The sequence below is a fragment of the Palaemon carinicauda genome, chromosome 30, assembly GCF_036898095.1.
Source record: "Palaemon carinicauda isolate YSFRI2023 chromosome 30, ASM3689809v2, whole genome shotgun sequence".
NCBI lineage: Eukaryota > Metazoa > Arthropoda > Malacostraca > Decapoda > Palaemonidae > Palaemon > Palaemon carinicauda.
Window position 1 is genome coordinate 93,070,106 of NC_090754.1, and position 5,000 is coordinate 93,075,105.

The following is a 5,000-nucleotide window of genomic DNA, read 5'->3' on the forward strand; positions in this document are numbered from 1 at the left end:
TCCCACATTTCCACCACAGATGAAGCTTCATACTGCTGAGTCCCCTACTGCTGCTACCTCCGCGGTCATCTAAGGCACCGGAGGAAGCAGCAGGGCCTACCGGAACTGCGTCACAATCGCTCGCCATTCATTCCTATTTCTAGCACGCTCTCTTGCCTCTCTCACATCTATCCTCCTATCACCCAGAGCTTTCTTCACACCATCCATCCACCCAAACCTTGGCCTTCCTCTTGTACTTCTCCCATCAACTCTTGCATTCATCACCTTCTTTAGCAGACAACCATTCTCCATTCTCTCAACATGGCCAAACCACCTCAACACATTCATATCCACTCTAGCTGCTAACTCATTTCTTACACCCGTTCTCACCCTCACCACCTCGTTCCTGACCCTATCTACTCGAGATACACCAGCCATACTCCTCAGACACTTCATCTCAAACACATTCAATTTCTGTCTCTCCATCACTTTCATTCGCCACAACTCCGATCCATACATCACAGTTGGTACAATCACTTTCTCATATAGAACTCTCTTTACATTCATGCCCAACCCTCTATTTTTTACTACTCCCTTAACTGCCCCCAACACTTTGCAACCTTCATTCACTCTCTGACGTACATCTGCTTCCACTCCACCATTTGCTGCAACAACAGACCCCAAGTACTTAAACTGATCCACCTCGTCAAGTAACTCTCCATTCAACATGACATTCAACCTTGCACCACCTTCCCTTCTCGTACATCTCATAACCTTACTCTTACCCACATTAACTCTCAACTTCCTTCTCTCACACACCCTTCCAAATTCTGTCACTAGTCGGTCAAGCTTCTCTTCTGTGTCTGCTACCAGTACAGTATCATCCGCAAACAACAACTGATTTACCTCCCATTCATGATCATTCTCGTCTGCCAGTTTTAATCCTTGTCCAAGCACTCGAGCATTCACCTCTCTCACCACTCCATCAACATACAAGTTAAACAACCACGGCGACATCACACATCCCTGTCTCAGCCCCACTCTCACCGGAAACCAATCGCTCACTTCATTTCCTATTCTAACACATGCTTTACTACCTTTGTAGAAACTTTTCACTGCTTGCAACAACCTTCCACCAACTCCATATAACCTCATCACATTCCACATTGCTTCCCTATCAACTCTATCATATGCTTTCTCCAGATCCATAAACGCAACATACACCTCCTTACCTTTTGCTAAATATTTCTCGCATATCTGCCTAACTGTAAAAATCTGATTCATACAACCCCTACCTCTTCTAAAACCCCCCTGTACTTCCAAGATTGCATTCTCTGTTTTATCCTTAATCCTATTAATCAGTACTCTACCATACACTTTTCCAACTACACTCAACAAACTAATACCTCTTGAATTACAACACTCATGCACATCTCCCTTACCCTTATATAGTGGTACAATACATGCACAGACCCAATCTACTGGTACCATTGACAACACAAAACACACATTAAACAATCTCACCAACCATTCAATTACAGTCACACCCCCTTCCTTCAACATCTCAGCTTTCACACCATCCATACCAGATGCTTTTCCTACTCTCGTTTCATCTAGTGCTCTCCTCACTTCCTCTATTGTAATCTCTCTCTCATTCTCATCTCCCATCACTGGCACCTCAACACCTGGAACAGCCATAATCTCTGCCTCCCTATCATCCTCAACATTCAGCAAACTTTCAAAATATTCCGCCCACCTTTTCCTTGCCTCCTCTCCTTTTAACAACCTTCCATTTCCATCTTTCACTGTCTCTTCAATTCTTGTGCCGGCCTTTCTTACTCTCTTCACTTCTTTCCAAAACTTCCTATTCTCTTCATATGACTGACCCAGTCCCTGACCCCACCTCAGGTCAGCTGCCCTCTTTGCCTCACGTACCTTGCGCTTTACTTCCACCTTTTTCTCTCTATATTTTTCATACTTCTCTATACTATTACTCTGCAGCCATTCTTCAAAAGCCCTCTTTTTCTCTTCCACTTTTACCTTCACTCCTTCATTCCACCATTCACTGCCCTTCCTCATGCTGCCTCCAACAATAGTAATAATGATAAAATTAATAATGATAATAAAAATAATAATAATAATAATAATAATAATGATAATAATAGTAATAATAATAATAATAATGATAATAAAAATAATAATAATGATAAAAATAATAATAATAATAAAGAAAAAGTTGACTAACCTATTTGGAAATTAAGTTATGGGGCGCTTCAATATAAGTGTTTATTGATCATCATCATCTCCTCCTACGCCGATTAACGCAAAGGGCCTCGGTTAGATTTCGCCAGTCGTCTCTGTTTTGAGCTTTTAATTCAATACCTCTTCATTCACCGACTCCTACTTCACGCTTCATAGTCCTCAGCCATGTAGGTCTGGGTCTTCCAATTCTTCTAATGCCTTGTGGAGCTCAGTTGAAAGTTTGGTGAACTAATCTCTCTTGGGGAGTGCGAAGAGCATGCCCAAACCATCTCCATCTACCTCTCACTATGATCTCATCCATATATGGTACTCGAGTAGCCTAATCTTTCTTATAGTTTCATTTCTAATCCTGTCCTGTCATTTAAATCCCATTTATTGAATTCAAATTAATAAAGCCACGGAAGTTACGTCTCTGATCATCATATTTTGGATTTACTATTTTGAGTTAGATAAGAGCAATTTCAAGAGAGTGGAAATCATGGTACAGAGGCGGACACTAACCAAGATTAGAGAACCATGAATTGATTTTTAGTGTCCTCTTAGAAGAGATGCTTAGGAGCTCAAGAGTCTCTTCTACATGTACAACGTTTTGGTAATGCTCAAGTATTTTGTGACAAGTGGACCCCTTTCAATCATGCATTGGTGTATGCACGTGTAATTATATGCGTTATCATGCTTGTAATTTAGGATATTTAATGTTTGAAAGGTTTGATTTGTATGTTATAAATCTCATTACCCACTATTGTAAAAAATTAGAACAGGAAAAATGTCAGTTTGGTTATCTGAGAAGTTGAAAAAATCAGTGGGAAACTTAGCTAAAGATAATTTCTTAATGTAAAAGTTAAAGTTGTCTGGTTTTAGTTCCAGTTTCATTAGATTAGATGATCACCAGAACGTCGGTTGGGCAACCCCAACCCCCCACTGTAGTGCCCAACCACAGCAGTGGCCTCCCCAGTAAACAGCTTGAAATCACAGTCCCGGGCTGGGATCGGTCTGCTGCCATGCGAATGCTTGGCGAACACGTTACCAATGTATTAGCCAGAAGGCTATATCAGCAGAGAAAGAGACAGTCTCGTCGGTGTTGCTACTCGGCTACGTGGTGAGAGAGAGAGAGAGAGAGAGAGAGAGAGAGAGAGAGAGAGAGAGAGAGAGAGAGAGAGAGAGAGAGAGAGAGTATTAGGTGTTTTTATTCCTAGATAAGTATCAGTTTTTATACCGCGGGTACCGTATAATGCTGTTCTTGGACAATCTCACAGCCGTAATACGATCATATTGACCCTCTAGAAGAGAGGCGTTCTTTATACTTGGTGTAGGGACAGATACATCTTGTTTAACTTTGAAAAACTCTCGAAATCTTTTCTCTTTCACTGCAGTTGAAGGTAAATATATACGTACATATCGAGTAGGAATTTGAAGACATTGAAGATATATTTCCAGTGTGTAGGTTTTGTATTGTCAAAGTAGAATAACTGTACATTTGCCGGACTTGAGCTCTTTGTCTTTATATGCAACTCGTATCTTCAACTCATAGAATCCACATTGGCTTCGCTTCATAGACACATTGTTATTAGGAATTTCACGCATTGTTTTGATGCCTCGAGGTGGTCCAGACGTGTTATTTCAAAGCGATTTTTACACCGTTGCTCCAAGTCCGTGACTGAACGGAACTTATCCGACCTCCGTTTTGCTTGTTCAATGGTGTTATCATTATTTTCCGTTATTATTATTATTATTATTATTATTATTATTATTATTATTATTATTATTATTATTAGGTCAGCTACAACCTTTAATAGCAGGATGCTATTAGCCCAAGAGATGCAACCGAGAAAAATAGCCCATTGAGGAAAAGAAACGGGGAAAAAAACTACAAGAGAAGTAATAAACAATCAAAATAAAACATTGGATTGAATCTTTCATATATAAACTATAAAAAACTAAAAAAAAATCAAGAGAAGAGAAACAAGATAGAATAGTGTGCCCGAATTTACCCTCAAGCAAGATAACTCTAACCCAAGACAGTGGAAGGCCATGGTACAGAGGCTATGGCGCTACCCAAGACTAGAGAACATTGGTTTGATTTTGGAGTATCTTTCTCCTAGAAGAGCTGCTTACCATAGCTAAAGAGTGTCTTCTACCCTTACCATGAGGAAAGTGGCCACTGAACAATTACGATGCAGTAGTTAACCCCATTGACCGAAGAAGAATTGTTTAGTAATCTCAGTGTTGATAAGTGTATGAAGACAAGAGAAGTGTAAAGAATATGCCAGACTATTCGATTGATGTGTAGGCTAAGAAAAAATGAGGCTTACCGAGAGAGAGAGAGAGAGAGAGAGAGAGAGAGAGAGAGAGAGAGAGAGAGAGAGAGAGAGAGAGAGAGATTGATTCAGTGTATTACTGTCTGGCCAATCAAAGGATCCAATAACACTCTAGCGGTAGTATCTCAACGGGTGGCTGGTGCCCTGGCAAACCTGCTATCTACCTATTCTATTATACTCTGCCTTTTGTAATTTTGATTTTAATGAAGAAATTTCTTTAATTGTTAGTGCTTGTTGATTTTGACAGCGTTCGCCTCAATTTCATGAGTGAACATTTTTTTTTTTCAATTTCTTTACCTACTGGATTATTTCAAAATACTTTTTAAGGTTATGACTTATTTTCACGTTGCCTGATCTGTAAAAACTAAATGGGTTTGGTGAAAGATGAATGATAAATTTTAGGAAAAATTAGCATGCTTTTTTCGTAGTTTTTTATAAAAG

The 5,000-nt window shown here is 39.7% G+C and overlaps 1 protein-coding gene across 2 annotated transcripts in view; it reads left to right on the forward strand.

The window, feature by feature from the left end:
- wkd (whacked) overlaps window positions 1-5,000 on the forward strand; it is a 148,162-nt gene that overhangs the window by 113,081 nt on the left and 30,081 nt on the right. The gene's annotated exons all lie outside the window — the stretch shown is intronic.